Here is an 18,919-nt window from a genome sequence, read left to right as displayed (position 1 = left end):
ATCACTCCACCATGGCTTCCAGAATGTGGGTATCAGCCTGGGAATGTAAATGGGCAAATGGATTTTCCTTGCTTCTGGCTCATTGCAATCCTACTTAGTTACCTGGGCAGAAGCCTGTCTTCAGTAATGGTCCCTTGAGCCGGGGTTCACAGAGTTCTTCCCTGGATCAGATGCATGAAAAGCCTCATGCCTTTCTCAGTCCTTCCCTGATCAATGTCTGAAGGAGAATGAACAGAGGAAAGAACAGTGCCACTGAAAATGGGGAGAGGAAGGGAAGGGAGGAGGAAGAACTGAGACCTGGGGACTGTCCTCTCGAGGTCATTTCATAATGGATGATGAGCTAAAAGCTAGTCCCAAAATCTAGCACAAAGAGAAGGCTAAGGCTGAAAGAGACATTAAGACCGTTTCTCAATCCATTGTACTCTCTTGTTCTTGATAAGAAGCCCAGGCCTGGGTAACACAAATTCCTGGACAATCTAAGTTGTTGTAACAATGTTACAGCCCAGGAACCCTGTGAAGGTATTGTCTTCTCCCAGAAGACACCACAGTTTCCCCAGAGGTGTCTTCCAAAGGTCAGCACTTAGCCTTCTTTTGTCTTAGTGTCAAGAAGAATGGACAAGGCACATTGTGTTTCAAAAAGGTTACATTTTTGGCTTTGTACTGATCAAAACCGCCAAACTTTCCTACTCCTTAAATTACCAAGACTGCTGTGAGGGTTTTTTACATTGGAGAAGCTGAAAAAGACACCACCTTAACCAGTGATCAAAGTCAACACTGATGGTCACAAATCACTCTGACAGTATGTACCCCTAATGAGATGGCATGTTGAAAAGAAAAGATCCTGTGGTGAATTTCCTCCTAAAAGCCAATAGCGCCAACATACTCAGAGAAAACTATCAGGCAAGTCTCAATAGAGGGGCATCCTGCAACTACCTGTTGCGGGAAATATTTAAAAAATGTGAGCTGTCACGCTTCTGAGCGAGTGCTGGCACCAGCGTGTTCTCACGGAGCTACACTCTCCAGCTTGCCCCCACTGAGCCCGATAGAGCCATGTTCCCAACTCTCCTTCACTTGTCCCTGAAGCTGCTAGTTCCCTCTCCTCCTTCGACTCTGTCACACATTCTAGTAACCAAATGGAACCACAAACCTCGAGGTTGTATCTCACAATACCCAGTAACCCAGTAAAATCAAGACTCTTAAAGCTTACTTACAATTAACCAATCAGATTTATGTATCAATAAAATCACAATTGACAGGATGCCAATACAATAATTTCAGAGCCAATTGGTAATGATGAAAGCTTTATCCCAATGATTCTAACCTTATGAAATCATCATGTCGGCCTCCATTCTCCTCTTCCCTCTCTTGAGACGCCCTCTCTCCCTGCCCCATTAGCTCTGCCTCCCTTTTCCCTATCCAATCACAGGCCTCCTCTGCACTAATGTAATTGTACAGGGAAAACCCTGCAGCGGAGGCTCCACAAAACTATTAGGAGCATCTGAGGAAAGGGAAATCTAAGGCGTGGTCAGACCCAAGAGAAGCCCAAGGAAGCACCGCAAGTAACACAATGCTGTGCCCTAGGCATGGCGCTGGAACAGAGAAAGGGCAAGTTAAGAGACCGAGAGTAACCCAGGGCCATGGTGAGTTATAAACAACTCCTAACAACAGGTCCTGCAGCCTGCTTTCTGGGAAAGTTGGGGACCCTGTCAGAGTAATCCACAAGTGGCTTATAGTGCCCAAGAACTGCCTATAGAGCTGGTAGTGTCCTGCTGGATAATAAAAGAGAGAGGAAGGAGTCGCGAGTATATAGAGACAGGGTACATACAAATCCTCAGCGAAAGAACCAACTCGGCAGGCAGGGGTAAATGAGCCTCCACATCTGCCTAGCCCATCATCAGCCACCATCCCAGTCTGTGGGGGCGTGATGCTTCAGGCAGGACAAAATTAAAGGAGACATGAAAACACCCCCACCATACCTTTGCGTCTCTGTTACTGTGATAAAACACTGACCAAAAGCAACTTAGGGTAGGAAAGGATTTCAGCTGACAGGCAGGGATCCATCATCAAGGGAAGGTAAGACAGGAGCCAAGGCAGGAATCTGATGGCAGGAACTGGAGCAACGCCCACAGAGCATTGTGTTCCGGCTTGCTCAGCTTTCTTTCTTACGACCAGGCCCGCCCACCTGCCAGGATGACACAGCTCATAGAGCTTTGGGCTCTCTCACATCTGTAACTAATCAAGAAAATGCCCCACAGATGTGTCCATAGGTCAGTCTGTTGGAGGCAGTTCCTCCACTAGGCTCCTTCTTCCCAGGTATCTATAGTTTTGTGATACATGGACAAAAAAAAAAAAAACTAAGCCCACAACTATCAAGAAAAATGTTAATTTTGCTGTGTGATGGAGTTTTTTGGCAAGCTTTTTATAAAGTTGTTTTTTAAAAGATAAATGATTCTTTGTGAAAATGGCCCCCATATGCTCATAGGGAGTGGCACTATTAGGAGGTGTGGCCTTTTTGGAGTGGCTGTGGCCTTTTTCGAGGGAATGAATCACTTGAGGATGGGCTTTGAGGTGTCAAATGCTCAAACCAGGACCAGTGTCACACCCTTCCTGCCGCCTGTGAACCCAAATCTATAACTCTCCGCTCTTTGTCCAGCACCATGTCTACCTGCAGGCTGCCATGCTTTCTGTCATGATGATAATGGACTGAACCCCTGAAACTGTAAGCCAGCCCCAACTAAATGTTTTTGTTTATAAGAGTTGTGATGGTCAGGGTGTCCCTTCAAAGCAATTGAAACCCTACCTAAGACACTGATACAGTATTCTTAAAAATCAAGAGTAAGGTGGGAAATATCTATTATGAACAAAGTATCCACATTTTAAATAAAAACAAGATAATGATGCTGTGTCAAGTCATATTGGCACCTGCTGTGAAAGATGTGCCCTCTCCATACATTTTTAATGTGGATTATTTTAATGCTTAATTTTTTTCAGAACATTAACATTATTGAGAACAATGGGAAATTTGAAGTATCTAGAAACCACATTACTTTAAATATTTTATTTATACCCAAAAATAGATTTATTATCACTTTAATTTTTTGGCTTTAGCGGATACAAGCTCATCAATAGTATTCTCTAAATCAACTCTTTTGCTTTCCTTACCTGGGAGAACTGCTGTGTCTACAGTTTCTCTTGATGGAAGTGTCAGCGTAAAATCATTCAAAGACTGACTTCTTTATTTCAAGTTCAGCATTTTGACCGTTAGGATTTTTATGTTAATTTTAGTTTCTTTTAATTTTTTATTACAATGTTTCTTACTTCCATACCAATTCTTTTTATTTACATCCCAAACATTGCCTCGCTCCTGGTCCCCCTCTCAGAATACCTCTCTCTCCCCCCTTGCTTTCTCCTCTGAGGGAATGGGCCCCCAATGGATGTCTCCCCACCCTGGTCCATCAAGTCTTTGCAGCATTAGACGCATCCTCTCCCACTGAGACCAGACAACGAAGCCCTGTTGGGGAACTGACTAGACAGTCAGGCAACAGCTTTAGGGACAGCTGCCTCTCCAATTGGGAGACCCACATGAGACACGGAGCTGCACATCTACTCTATGTGTGCCAGGGGCCTTGGTTCAGACAGTGTTTGCTCTTTGGTTGGTGGCTCGGTCTCTGAGAGCTCCCACAGTCCTGGTTAGTTGACACTATTACTTTTCCTGTGGCATTTCTATCCCCTTCAGAGCCTCCAACCCCTTCCCCCAACTCTTCCATAAGGGTCCCCAACCTTCATGCAATGTTTGGCTGTGGGTATCTCCCTGTGTTTCAGTCAGCTGCTGAGTGGAGCCTCTCAGAGGACAGTTATGTTAGGCTCCTGTCTGCAAGCATAACAGAGTGGCATCAAGAGCGTCAGAGATTAGTGCTTGTCTGGGTCTTAAGTTGAGTCACTTATTACTTGGCCATTCCTTCAGTCTCTGTTCCATTTTGTCCCTCTATTTCTTTTAGATAGGACAAATTTTGGGTCAAAAGTTTTGTGGGGTGGAGGGGTGTTTTTATCCCTCCACTGGGGGTCCTGCATGGCTACAGGAGTGGCCTCTTCAGGTTCCATGTCTCCACAGTTAGGCATCTCGACCAAGGTCACCCAAATTGACTCCTGCAAGCCTCCCCCATCCTAGGTCTCTGAGACTTCCTAGAGATTTCCCCCAAGCCCTCAGCCCTGGCAGCTGCAGGTTTCCATTCATTCTCCTGGCCCTCTGGCCCTCTCTCCAGTCTCTCCTGAGACCTGGTCCTGACGCCCCCCCCCCATTCTCCTCCTCTTCCCTTCTCCCACCCAGTTCCCTTCCTCTTTCTGTCTCCTATGACTATTTTATTCACCCTTCTAAATGAGATTTAAGCATCCTCACTTGAATCTTCCTTCTTGTTTAACGTCATCAGGTATATGGGGTGTATTGTGGGCATTCTGTACTTTATGGCTAATATCCACTTATAAGTGAATACATACTGTCCTAGTTAGGGTTTTACTGCTGTGAACAGACACCATGACCGAGGCAAGTCTTATAAAATCAACATTTAATTGGGGCTGGCTTACAGGTTCAGAGGTTAAGTCCATTATCATCAAGGTGGGAGCATGGCAGTATCCATTCAGGCATGGCGCAGGCAGAGATGACAGTTCTACATCTTCATCCAAAGGCTGCTAGTGGAAGACTGACTTCCAGGCAACTAGGGTGAGAATCTTAAGCCCACACCCACAGTGACACACCTACTCTATTCCAACAAGGCCACACCTCCAAATGGTGCCACTCCCTCGTCCAAGAATATATAAACCATCACATTCTACTCCCTGGCCCCCATAGACTTGTTCAAACACATGAGTCTGGAGGGGGCCATACTTAAACATAGCATAATGCAAAATGCATTTAGTCCAACTTTCAAAGTCCTCATAGTCTATAGCAGTCTCAACAATGTTAAAAGTCCAAAATTCAAGTTCTCTTCTGAGATCCATCCAATCACTTAACTGTAATCCTCAAAGAAAGACCGGAAACCAGCTGGGCAAACTCCATACTCTGCATCTCCATGGCTGATGTCAAGCAGTCTTCAGATCTCCACTCCTTTTTCATCTTTTTTGACTGCAACAAACTGTTTTCTCCTGGGCTGGTTCCACTCCCTGTTAGCAGCTTTCCTCAGCATGTATCCCATGGCTCTCGCATCTTTAACATCTTTGAGTCTCCAAGGCAATTTCTATGTTACAGCTTCTTTTTTCAGTGTCTGGGATTCCACTTGATCTTTTGGGCTCCTCCTAAGGGCTGGCATCATTTCTCCATCTCTGCCCTCTGTAACACTCTAAGCTCAGGTTGATCCACTCCACTACAGCTGCTGTTCTTGGTGATCATCCCATGGTACTGTCATCTCCAATACGCTGGGGTGTTCCACTCTAACTAGGCTTCACCAATAGCCTCTCATAGGCTGTCTTCATGGTGCCAAGCCTCAAATCCTTTGCATGACCCCTTCAGTCCTAGGCCATCAACTACAGCTGAAGCTACACCTTCTCCAATGGCCTTCCATGACCTCTCACAGTGCCAAGCCTCAGCTGTTCTTCATGACACCTTCATGCTTTTAAAACCAGTACCACCCGGGTGACTCTTACACATTACCAAGTCCAGCTGCAGCACGAGGTACAACCTTGGCTATCTCTGGAACACAGCTTCTTTGTGCTCCCAGAAAACAATTCCCAGAAGAGTTCACATCAGTGATGCTGATCTCTTCTTAATCGTTGCTAATTTCTTAGCTCCAGCTAACCAGCATCAATTGTCGCAGTAGTTCTTTCCATTCTTAACTCTAGAGTCAGAGCCACATGGCTGAAGTTGCCGAGTTCTGCTGCTTGCAGGAACTAGAACATGACCCCCTTTTACTATTACATTATCACTGGCTTTATGTTTTTCAAACCTTTCACTGCCTAAGCTTGGCTATCCTGGATCTTGCTCTGTAGATTGACCTTGAAGGCAGAGATCAGCATGCCTGTCTCCTGGGATTAAAGGTGTGTACCACCACGCCTGGATCTAAATTTAGATGTAGTAGGATCTTACCCCAAGGTCCCACTCCCTTAATCTGTTATCTCCTAGAACACAGGATTTTGCTCCATTTCACTTCCTGGTACCCCTTTAATATTTGAACCATATATTTTATATTTTTTCTTTCTACACTTGCTATGCTTGTTCAAACTTCTCTTCATAAGACATAACCAGAGAGCAAAGTCTCTGTTGGGCTTTTTTGAAACTTCCTTTGACAATGCAATAATCTGACTCTCTTCACCTTAGCCTCAGGCAGACTTTTCAGGCAAGGGCAAAAAGTAGTCACATTCTTCACCAAAATACCACAAAAACAGTCTTTTTTTTTTTTTCCCCGAGACAAGGTTTCTCTGTATAGCCCTGGCTGTCCTGGAACTCACTCTGTAGACCAGGCTGGCCTCAAACTCAGAAATCCACCTGCCTCTGCCTCCCAAGTGCTGGGATTAAAGGCGTGTGTGCCACCACGTCCGGCTGGTGGCACACACACCTTTAATCTGGGCTACACCTTCTGCTGGAGACTATATAATGACATTGAAAGAAGGAAGGCTCTGTCTTTCTTATTTGCCTGTTTGCCGTGTTGGACTGAGCAACTGCTAGATCCTTGGACTTCCATTCATAGCTGCTGCTGACCATTGCTGGGAGTTGGACTGCAGACTGTAAGTCATCAATAAAGTCATCTACTATATAGAGACTATCCCTAAGTTCTGTGACTCTAGAGAACCCTGACTAAACACTAGATTTCTGGCTCTTTTGTGGAAGCAAGCATTGTAACTTGTCAAGATCTAACAGATTTTGTAACTTGCTGCAGTCAAAAGATGTTTGTTTTGTTATGTGTTGTTGTTGTTGTTGTTGTTTTAAATCTCAGAGTGACTAAGAAAACCTGAGGCTTTCCTGTCTTTGCAAGTCAGGAAAGGTAGGCGCCTCGAATGAGCGTGAGGCAGGACTTGGGATGAAGCCTCTAATGTGGTGGCTTTGGGCTACATCTTGAGAGTCAATTGATTTTTGTCCAATGCACTCATTATGTAAGATCCCATCCCATAAAGTCATCCAAGCAGCCCCGAATAAACAAAAGCATCACTATAGTGACTCCCAGGCTAGAGATATGGTTTAAAGTATCACCCAAAGGTTCATGTGTTACAATTTTACCCTTTAGGTGTGCAACATTTAAGAGGTAGGACCCAGTAGGAGGTCTGAGAGTAAACAGCAGTGTTCTCAGAAGGGTTTGTGGAACAAGGTGCTCTGGCTTCCTGCTTGGCTATCTGATCTGGCTCCCCTGAGCCCCTTTCCTGCCATGAGGTCTTCACCCAGAGCTGAGCTTGGTTCTCCCAGATGGTGAAAGACATAAAGGGCCTCTTTCTTACTACGAAGTTAGCCTCCTGATGTTACTTTGTCCCAAGGATGAAAGCTGAACAAACACAGTAACCACCCACAGCTGCATGCTTCATGCTTCTCAGACCCCGAATTGGGACTGATTTCATCCATCCATGGCTTGAAGGGTGCGGCTCTGCCCTAGCACAGTTTTCACCTTTGCAAGGAAACAGTCATTTCCCTTGGCCCTTAAAGTGCATGTTCCACACCTAGGCTTGGGTTACATCTGCTTATTTTCCCAGCATTTAAGAAGCTGAACCAGGAGGACTGGAAGTTCAAGACTAACATGAACTTCATAATGAGTTCAACACAGCTTAGGTTCCACAATGAAAAAATTCTGCCTCGATTTAAAATAATAATAATAATAATAAAGACCTGTCATTAGGAATAATTCTGCCCATACTGCAGTTTGAACTATTTCTAAATTCTTTTTTTAACCTTTAGTCAAAAGTTAAGAACCAAGCCTTTTTGTTCCTTTGTTTTTGTATTTTTGTTTTTGTTTTTTTTGTTTTTCAAGACAGGGTTTCTCTGTGTAGCCCTGGCTGTCCTAGAACTCACTCTGTAGACCAGGCTGGCCTCGAACTCAGAAATCCGCCTGCCTCTGCCTCCCAAGTGCTGGGATTAAAGGCGTGCGCCACCACCGCCCCGCAAACCAAGCCTTTTCTAATGGTTTCCTTTCATCAGAATGAGTTTTCAAATCGAGAACCCTGGGACTTTTCTCTCTCTCTCCCCTTCCCCAATTACAGAGCTTCCTTTCCAGCCCTGTTAGACATTGCCTTGGTTTAATGTCTTCGCCCTTCATTCCCCACTCATCTCCTGAGGGAACTCTGGGACCTCTGTGTTTATATCTCTATTAGCTTTTTAAGTCTCCCTTCACCAGAGACACTTGTAGTGCAATAACTCAATTATTTCAAGGGAGATTGGAAAAGAAAACGCTAGCAGCGAAGACAATTACGTGTCTGAAGTGCAGATAGTGTAACTGGCTTGGAAGTTTTGTAAGGAGAGCTCACGCTAGGATACCCTTCCTAATGCCGCGGCCCCTGCCACCACCGCCCGGCCCTTAACACAGTTCCTCATGTCATGGTGAACCCCCACAACTATAAAATTATTTTCACTACTTCATAACGGTAATTTTGCTACTGTCACAAGTCATAATGTAAGTATCTGTGTTTTTCAGTGGTCTTAGACCAAACACCCCTGTGAAGGGGTCAGTCAGGCTCCCTCCGAGCGGTCCGAGACCCACAGGTTGAGAACCACTGGTCTAGGGTTTGTCTGAAATGGAAACTGACCTGAAAGGCTATGGGGGGCTCCATTCACTATTTTCCATCTCACCCCAGTACAGGGGTGGGCTACAGCAAGCTGTGGAACCAAAACTCAGACTCAGCTCCCAAGCAGCCTTTACCAGAGCTTAGCGATTTCCATGTTAATTGCAATTCCAGAAGCCAACACAGCACAAAGCCACAAAGCTGGGCGATGGAAACGGAGCCTGTTAAAAGTGGAGGGAAAGCCTTTACTTTGCACAAAGAGTATGTAATCCTGGCAGCAGTCCGTTTTCAGCTCTTGATAAGACAATGATACTTTCGAGTTAAAAACGTAATATGTTTATTGTTATTTATCTATGTGAGCACAAGTCGAGATCAGGAGACAACTTTCAGGAGTGCGATCTCGCCTTTCACCACGTGAGTCAGGATAGAACTTCTGCGGTCAGTTTGCCGGCAGGCATCTCCAGCCTCTGCACCATCTGCCAGTCTCAACGAGTCCTCTTTGATGCTATTCATAAGAAACAGGTGGTGGGGATGTACAGCAGCTGCCCCTTGATGCCAGGAGAGAAACCTAAGGAATCCAGAGTGTGGACAACTAGAGAGTACAAGCCCCATCTAGTGGCGAGAGTGGGAACCGTGTGGGAACACTGGTTTGTATGACCAGTTATTTCATTTGTGTATGTTCACACACACACACACACACACACACACACACACACACACCTATACACTTCTTGTTTGGGGACAATGTCTCACTATAGAGCCCAGGCTGGCCTGGTCCTGTTTCAGTTTCCCAAGTGCTGGGATTACAGGCACATACCACCACATCTGGTTATAACCAGATTTGGGGTGGGTTTTTTCTTTTTTCTTTTTTTTTTTTTTTTTTTTTTGGTTTTTGGTTTTGTTGTCAAGAACTAGATATTGCCAGGTGTGGTGGCGCACACCTTTAATCCCAGCACTTGGGAGGCAGAGGCAGGTGTATTTCTGTGTTCCAGACCAGCCTGGTCTACAAAGTGAGTTCCAGGGCTACACAGAGAAACCCTGTCTTGAAAAAACAAAAAAAAAAAAACAAAAAAAAAACAAAAAAAAAAAACTAGATATTTATATGCATCCATCTGGCTGCTAGATATTGTTTCTTTTGGTTTTTGTCATTTTTCTAACACTCAAGGTAAGCTAGCACCAACTCCAGGTAGGTTTCCTCAAAGCAGCAGAAGATTGAAACATTTGCTATACAGGAATGTTTAGAAACTGTGTTCTGCTCAGCTGAATATTTGCATACATAAAGTCACTAGAGGGTTTACAATTGATTTGAAACATATATTGCTCTGGTTTGATTTCCGTTGCTGGTCAGTCAGGAGAGGCTGTCCTGAGTTCAAAAATACTCTGCAAAAGTAAATAAATAAAATATAAAGTATTCAACTACACTAGAAATTTTGTTGTCTTTAAAAATATTTGAGCCGGGTGTGGTGGCGTACATCTTTAATCCCAGCACTCAGGAGGCAGAGGCAGGTGGATTTCTGAGTTCGAGGCCAGCCTGGTCTACAGAGTGAGCTCCAGCCAGGACTACACAGAGAAACCCTGTCTCAAAAATAAATAAATAAATAAATAAATAAATAAATAAATAAATAAATAAATAAAAATATTTGTTTAAGGCTGAAGCTGCAGCTGTTGGCGGTGGCAGCAGCGGTGGCACTGGGGGCAGTGACCGGTGTTGGTTTCCCTCCTCAGCACCCGAGTGGGGAGCAGGTGATACCCCCTAACCCCCTAAGAGGTCGTGGCTAATTTTTTTCCCATTTTTTTTTCTTTAGGTGATTCTCGAGGATTTTAGCTGCAAGAGGAGTGCCTCTCTCTTCCTGCTCTCCCGCCTCTTACTCCTTCTGGATCGGTTTTGTTGAGAGGTTTTTTTTTTTTTTTTTTTTTTTTTTTTTTTTGTCCCACTCTTGGAAGGTGACTTGGGTCACCCTCCGGGTCTCAGTTTTTTTTGTTTATTTTTTCTTTTTTTAATTTTATTTTTCCTTTTTTTTCCTATCGCGTTCCCTCTTGTTTGTATTGTGTGTGGAAATGGCGTACTCGGCAAACACAAACACCGTGCCTAAATTGTACAGATCTGTGATTGAAGATGTTATTAATGACGTACGAGACATTTTTCTGGATGATGGGGTGGATGAACAGGTCCTGATGGAACTAAAAACTTTGTGGGAGAAAAAACTACTGCAGTCTAGGGCAGTAGATGGATTTCATTCAGAAGAACAGCAGCTTTTGTTGCAAGTTCAGCAGCAGCATCAACCCCAGCAGCAGCAGCAGCAGCACCACCACCACCACCAGCAAGCGCAACCTCAGCAAACGGCACCTCAGCAAGCACAGACCCAGCAGGTCCTTATTCCTGCATCACAGCAAGCTACAGCACCACAAGTTATTGTTCCTGATTCTAAGCTGCTACAACATATGAATGCATCAAGTATTCCGAGTGCTGCTGCTACAGCTGCTACCTTGGCGCTCCCTGCAGGAGTGACGCCTGTTCAGCTACTAACAAATTCAAGCCAGCTGCTTCAGGTGGTCAGAGCAGCCAATGGTGCCCAGTATATCTTGCAGCCTCAGCAGTCAGTTGTTCTACAACAAGTTATACCACAAATGCAGCCTGGTGGAGTCCAAGCGCCTGTTATCCAGCAGGTCTTAGCCCCACTTCCTGGAGGGATGTCACCACAGACAGGCGTCATCATCCAGCCACAGCAAATCTTATTTACAGGAAATAAGACTCAGGTCATTCCTACAACAGTGGCAGCACCCACACCGGCACAAGCGCAGATGCCTGCAGCTGGACAGCAGCAGCCACAGGCCCAGCCTGCCCAACGGCAAGCTCCGTTGGTGCTGCAAGTTGATGGAACAGCGGATACATCCTCTGAGGAAGATGAAGAAGAAGACGATGAGGAGGAGGAAGAAGAGAAAGAGAAAGATGGAGCTGAAGGTGGGCAGGTGGAAGAAGAGCCCCTCAACAGTGACGATGACTTAAGTGATGAGGAAGGGCAGGAACCCTTTGACACAGAACATGTTGTTGTCTGCCAGTTTGATAAGATACACAGAAGTAAAAATAAATGGAAATTTCATCTCAAGGATGGCATTATGAATCTTAACGGAAGAGATTATATATTTTCCAAAGCCACTGGAGATGCAGAGTGGTGAAGAGATGCTTCTTTCCTCTTATAAATAAGACAAAGAAACTTAAAAAGTTAAAATGGACGGTTTGAAACTTGGGACATAGATCAGCCAAAACTTCACTTCTGCATGTCAGAAAGGCGCAGTAGAAGCAAAGCTACTGGAGCAGAGCTAGGCCTTGACCACATAGACACTACTTCAGACCGGCAAGCCATGGAACTGTGGCACCTGGGGTTGCTGGGCGGGGGGAGGGGTTGGTGTAGGAAAACTGTAACTGTCGATTTTAAATACAGGAACCTGCCATTGGTAATTAGCATGTAAAGCTTTGTCTATATTTGTTTCTCCAAGTTGGGCTCAATCAGAAGATTCTTGTTGGAATGACCCGAAGAATTACCCTTTTGATAGATTGAACTGAAACTGCTTATTGTATGTGGTTATATTTGGTAAAAATTGTGTGTGAGCATTTTACAGAGGGGCAAGAATTATGGGGTTGAATTTTAATTCACTTGTATAAGAAAATTTAAAACTCATAATAGGTCTTAAAAACATTTTTACTTGTCACTCTCCTCAGTACTACATACCTCTCGCTTCCCTGCTGTCTGAACATCTATGTAAGATTTAAAGAAAAGGATCGATGGTCACAGCTTGGAGACAAAGTTGACCCAGGAATGGATGCTTGGTTTAATTAGGTTTTCATGCTTGTTAAATGTAACTTAAAGACTTGGGTCTTATCTAGGTTGACTAGAATTAAAGTGACAGCTTATATTCTGTACAGAAAACTGTTCAGTCCCATTCTATAAGAGGAAACCCCAAATTGGCTCTCAGGAATCTGTTTTCATTTCACAAAGGTCCCACCGAGCTGCAGTTGTACAGTACCCGTGAGATGTGGAGGTTTCCCTTGTGGGCTGCAGTGTGTGCTTACTGTGCGTGAGTCTGCGTGAGCCCTGGGATGACAGTCTGTGCATTGGTCTAAGCATAAGGGCAAGGGATGAGGACTGGGTTTTTATTAAACAATTCAGTAATTATAAAAGTCTCTTGTGTTTACTAGTAAAGGATTTTTAAAATTATTTTAATTAAACAAATTTTTTAAAAAAGACTTTGTAATTTGAGGGAAAAGTTTGAGGGTGGAGGGGGTAGAGGAAAGTGGGCCACTAAATACAAATTTACCTCTTTTTCATTGGGTGGCCCCTCCAGGCCATTGGTGATGTAGACTTGGGCTCCAATTTGCACATTGGAAAGAAAATACAGAGATTTGGCTTGTATATCAGAAATTGTAGACATTTACTGTGTGTTGAGAATGTGTAGCTCTGTTCCTGTAAGGGGCTCCACAGAACAAAGAGGCAGCCTCCTGGGACCTGCAGGGACTCTCGCTCGCACATCTCCTTCTGCTCTAGTGACTAACAACATTTGCATTCGTTACATTCATTCCTTAACTTGCCTGTTGACTTTTTTTTTTTTTTTTTTTGTCTTCCTTTATTTTGACTTTATGTAGTTCTGGAAGTAACAGATAAACTGAAGTATATCACAAAAGAAAAACTGAGCTATATAGTGCTTTTTTAAGAACATTTTAAATTTTGTTAATGGAGTTGGTTTCTCCTCCCCACTTCGCACCCTACTGAACCAATTTATGTTGTGAAAATTGGTGGGGGCCTCACGTGATAGGAGTTAGAGTTTGCTTGTATTCCATTACTGGTAATACAGGTTTTTTTTTTAATTGTTTTCTTTTTTTTTTGGCATAAATAAACTCTTTAATTTCACAGGAGAATACAGAAGACATATCACTGCTCAAGGTCCTTGGGATTTTATTTTATTTTATTTTTCTTTGTAATAATTTTTTTAAATACATCTTTTCCTCAATTACATTTCCAATGCTATCCCAAAAGTCCTCCATACCCTCCCCCCTACTTCCCTACCCACCCATTCCCATTTTTTTGGCCCTGGCGTTCCCTTGTACTGGGGCATATAAAGTTTGCGTGTCCAATGGGTCTCTCTTTCCAGTGATGGCCGACTAGGCCATCTTTTGATACATATGCAGCTAGAGTCAAGAGCTCCGGGGTACTGGTTAGTTCATAATGTTGTTCCACCTATAGGGTTGCGGATCCCTTCAGCTCCTTCGGTACTTTCTCTAGCTCCTCTATTGGGGGCCCTGTGATCCATCCAATAGCTGACTGTGAGCATCCACTTCTGTGTTTGCCAGGCCCAGGCATAGTCTCACAAGAGACAGCTATATCTGGGTCCTTTCAGCAAAATCTTGCTAGTGTATGCAATGGTGTCAGCGTTTGGATGCTGATCATGGGATGGATCTCTGGATATGGCAGTCTCTAGGTCCATCCTTTTGTCACAGCTCCAAACTTTGTCTCTGTAACTCCTTCCATGGGTGTTCTGTTCCCAATTCTAAGGAGGGGCATAGTGTCCACACTTCAGTCTTCATTCTTCTTGAGTTTCATGTGATTGGCAAACTGTATCTTATATCTTGGGTATCCTAAGTTTTGGGCTTATATCCACTTATCAGTGAGTACATACTGTGTGAGTTCCTTTGTGATTGTGTTATCTCACTCAGGATGATGCCCTCCAGGTCCATCCATTTGCCCAAGAATTTCATAAATTCATTCTTTTTAATAGCTGAGTAGTACTCCATTGTGTAAATGTACCACATTTTCTGTATCCATTCCTCTGTTGAGGGGCATCTGGGTTCTTTCCAGCTTCTGGCTATTATAAATAAGGCTGGTATGAACATAGTGGAGCATGTGTCCTTCTTACCGGTTGGGACATCTTCTGGATATATGCCCAGGAGAGGTATTGCTGGATCCTCCGGTAGTACTATGTCCAATTTTCTAAGGAACTGCCAGACTGATTTCCAGAGTGATTGTACAAGCTTGCAATCCCACCAACAATGTAGGAGTGTTCCTCTTTCTCCACATCCTCGCCAGCATCTGCTGTCACCTGAATTTTTGATCTTAGCCATTCTGACTGGTGTGAGGTGGAATCTCAGGGTTGTTTTGATTTGCATTTCCCTGATGATTAAGGATGTTGAACATTTTTTTCAGGTGCTTCTCAGCCATTCGGTATTCCTCAGGTGAGAATTCTTTGTTCAGCTCTGTCTTAGTTAGGGTTTTACTGCTGTGAACAGTCACCATGACCAAGGCAAGTCTTATAAAAAACAACATTTAATTGGGGCTGGCTTACAGGTTTCAGAGGTTCGATCCATTATCATCAAGGTAGGAGCATGGCAGTATCCAGGCAGGCTTGGCGCAGGAGGAGTTGAGAGTTCTATGTCTTCATCCCAAGGCTGCTAGTGGAAGACTGACTTCCAGGCAACTAGGGTGAGGATCTTATACCCACACCCACAGTGGCACACCCATTCCAACCAGGTCACACCTATTCCAACAAGGTCACACCTTCAGATGGTGCCACTCCCTGGTCCAAGGATATACAAACCATCACATTCCACTCCCTGGTCCCCATAGACTTGTTCGGCCATACTTAAACATAGCATAATGCAAAATGCATTTAGTCCAACTTTCATAGTCCTCATAGTCTATAGCAGTTGCAACAGTGTTAAAAGTCCAAAGTTCAAGGTCTCTTCTGAGATTCATTCAACTTAATTAACTGTAATCCCCAAAGCAAGGCAGGAAACCAGTTGGGCAAACTCCAAACTGCATCTCCATGGCTGATGTCAAAGAGGTCTTCAGATCTCCACTCCTTTTTCATCTTTGTTGACTGTAACAAACTGCTTTCTCCTGGGCTGGTTCCACTCCGTTAGCCATGTATCCCATGGCTCTGGCATCTTTAACATCTTTGAGTCTCCAAGGCAATTTCAATGTTACAGCTTCTTGTTTCAGTGTCTGGGATTCCATTTGATCTTTTGGAGTCCTCCTAAGGGCTGGCATCACTTTTCCAGCTCTGCCCTCTGTAGCACTCTAAGCTCAGGTTGATCCACTCCACTATGGCTGCTGTTCTTGGTGATCATCCCATGGTACTGACATCTCCAATACACTGGGGTGTTCCACTCCAACCAGGCTTCACCAATAGCCTCTCATAGGCTCTCTTCAGGGTGCCAAGCCTCAAATTCTTTGCATGACCCCTTCAGTCCTGGGCCATCAACTACAGCTGAGGTTTCACCTTCTCCAATGGCCTTCCCTGGCCTCTCACAGTGCTAAGCCTCAGCTTCTCTCCATGATCCCTTCATTCCTTCACAAGCAGTACCACCTGAGTGACTCTTACACATTACCAAGTTTAGCCGCAGCATGAGGTACAACCTTGTGTATCTCTGGAACACAGCTTCTTTGTGCTCCCAGAAAACAAGTTCCAGAAGATTTCACCTCAGTGATGCTGGTCTCTTCTTAATCACTGCTAATTCCTTAACTCCAGCTAACCAGCATCAATTTTCCCAGTAGTTCCTTCCATTCTTAACTCTAGAGCCAGAGCCACATGGCTGAAGCTGCCGAGTTCTGCTGCTTACAGGAACTAAAACATGATCCCCTTGTACTATTACATTATCACTAGCTTTATGTTTTCTAAATCCTTCACTGCCTAAGCTTGGCTATCCTGGTTCTTGCTCTGTAGATTGACCTTGAATGCAGAGATCAGCATGCTTGTCTCATAGGATTAAAGGTGTGTACCACCATGCCTGGTTCTAAATTCAGCTGGGTAGGGTCTTGCCCCAAGGTCCCACTCTCTTAATCTGTTATTTCCTAGAACACAGGATTTTGCTCCATTTCACTTCCTGGTATGCCTTTCATACTCAAACCGTATATTTTATATTTGGCCTTTCTAAGCTTGCTATGCTTGTTCAAACTTCTCTTTGTGAGACTTAACCAGAGAACAGAGTCTCTGCTGGGCTTTTTTGAAACTTCCTTTGTCAATGCAGTTAATTCAATTAATCCAAGTCTCTTCACCTTAGCCTCAGGCAGACTTTTCAGACAAGGGCAAAAAGTAACCACATTCTTCACCAAAATACCACAAAAACAGTCTTTATGCCACATACTGAAATTCTTCTCTTTTGAAATTTCTTGGGCCACGTCAACACAGTTCAAATTACTCCCAGCAACAAAGTCTTCCATATTCCTACTAGGATGACCCATTAAGCCCCATTTAAAGCATTCCACTGAGTTCCAAATCCAAAGTCCAAAAATCCACATTCTTTCAAATAAAAGCATGGTTAGGCCCATCACAGCAATACCCCACTCCCAGTACCAACTTCTGTCTTAGTTAGGGTTTTACTGCTGTGAACAGTCACCATGACCAAGGCAAGTCTTATAAAAAACAACATTTAATTGGGGCTGGCTTACAGGTTTCAGAGGTTCGATCCATTATCATCAAGGTAGGAGCATGGCAGTATCCAGGCAGGCTTGGCGCAGGAGGAGTTGAGAGTTCTATGTCTTCATCCCAAGGCTGCTAGTGGAAGACTGACTTCCAGGCAACTAGGGTGAGGATCTTATACCCACACCAACAGTGGCACACCCATTCCAACCAGGTCACACCTATTCCAACAAGGTCACACCTTCAGATGGTGCCACTCCCTGGTCCAAGGATATACAAACCATCACAAGCTCTGAGCCCCATTTTTTAATGGGGTTATTTGATTTTCTGGAGTCCACCTTCTTGAGTTCTTTATATATATTGGATATTAGTCCCCTATCTGATTTACGATAGGTAAAGATCCTTTCCCAATCTGTTGGTGGTCTTTTTGTCTTATTGACGGTGTCTTTTGCCTTGCAGAAGCTTTGCAGTTTCATGAGGTCCCACTTGTCAATTCTCGATCTTAAAGCACAAGCCATTGCTGTTCTATTCAGGAATCTTTTCCCTGTGCCCATATCTTCAAGGCTTTTCCCCACTTTCTCCTCTATAAGTTTCAGTGTGTCTGGTTTTATGTGAAGTTCCTTGATCCACTTAGATTTGACCTTAGTACAAGGAGATAGGAATGGATCAATTCGCATTCTTCTACATGATAAAAACCAGTTGTGCCAGCACCATTTGTTGAAAATGCTGTCTTTCTTCCACTGGATGTTTTTAGCTCCCTTGTCAAAGATCAAGTGACCATAGGTGTGTGGGTTCATTTCTGGGTCTTCAATTCTATTCCATTGGTCTACTTGTCTGTCACTATACCAGTACCATGCAGTTTTTATCACAATTGCTCTGTAGTACAGCTTTAGATTCCACCAGAGGTTCTTTTATCCTTGAGAAGAGTTTTTGCTATCCTAGGTTTTTTGTTATTCCAGATGAATTTGCAAATTGCCCTTTCTAATTCGTTGAAGAATTGAGTTGGAATTTTGATGGGGATTGCATTGAATCTGTAGATTGCTTTTGGCAAGATAGCCATTTTTACAATGTTGATCCTCTCAATCCATGAGCATGGGAGATCTTTCCATCTTCTGAGATCTTCTTTAATTTCTTTCTTCAGAGACTTGAAGTTTTTATTATACAGATCTTTCACTTCCTTAGTTAGAGTCACGCCAAGATATTTTATATTATTTGTGACTATTGAGAAGGGTGTTGTTTCCCTAATTTCTTTCTCAGCCTGTTTATTCTTTGTGTAGAGAAAGGCCATTGACTTGTTTGAGTTAATTTTATATCCAGCTACTTCACCGAAGCTGTTTATCAGGTTTAGGAGTTCTCTGGTGGAATTTTTAGGGTCACTTATATATACTATCATATCATCTGCAAAAAGTGATATTTTGACTTCATCTTTTCCAATTTGTATCCCCTTGATCTCCTTTTGTTGTCGAATTGCTCTGGCTAGGACTTCAAGTACAATGTTGAATAGGTATGGGGAGAGTGGACAGCCTTGTCTAGTCCCTGATTTTAGTGGGATTGCTTCCAGCTTCTCACCATTTATTTTGATGTTGGCTACTGGTTTGCTGTAGATTGCTTTTATCATGTTTAGGTATGGCCCTTGAATTCCTGACCTTTCCAAGACTTTTATCATGAATGGGTGTTGGATCTTGTCGAATGCTTTTTCTGCATCTAACGAGATGATCATGTGGTTTTTGTCTTTGAGTTTGTTTATATAATGGATTACGTTGATGGATTTCTGTATATTAAACCATCCCTGCATCCCTGGAATAAAACCTACTTG

At 43.7% G+C, this 18,919-nt stretch overlaps 1 pseudogene; it reads left to right on the top strand.

Annotated features, from left to right (window-relative positions):
- Positions 1-10,749: 10,749 nt before the first annotated feature.
- LOC110307268 (transcription initiation factor IIA subunit 1 pseudogene) lies at positions 10,750-11,868 on the top strand (annotated as a pseudogene).
- The last annotated feature ends 7,051 nt before the right edge of the window (positions 11,869-18,919 follow it).

This window comes from Mus caroli, unplaced genomic scaffold (assembly GCF_978045245.1).
Source record: "Mus caroli unplaced genomic scaffold, Mus_caroli_1 scaffold_14, whole genome shotgun sequence".
Taxonomy (NCBI): domain Eukaryota; kingdom Metazoa; phylum Chordata; class Mammalia; order Rodentia; family Muridae; genus Mus; species Mus caroli.
The sequence above is the reverse complement of the archived record's forward strand: the minus strand, read 5'-3'. Positions and strand labels throughout refer to the sequence as shown.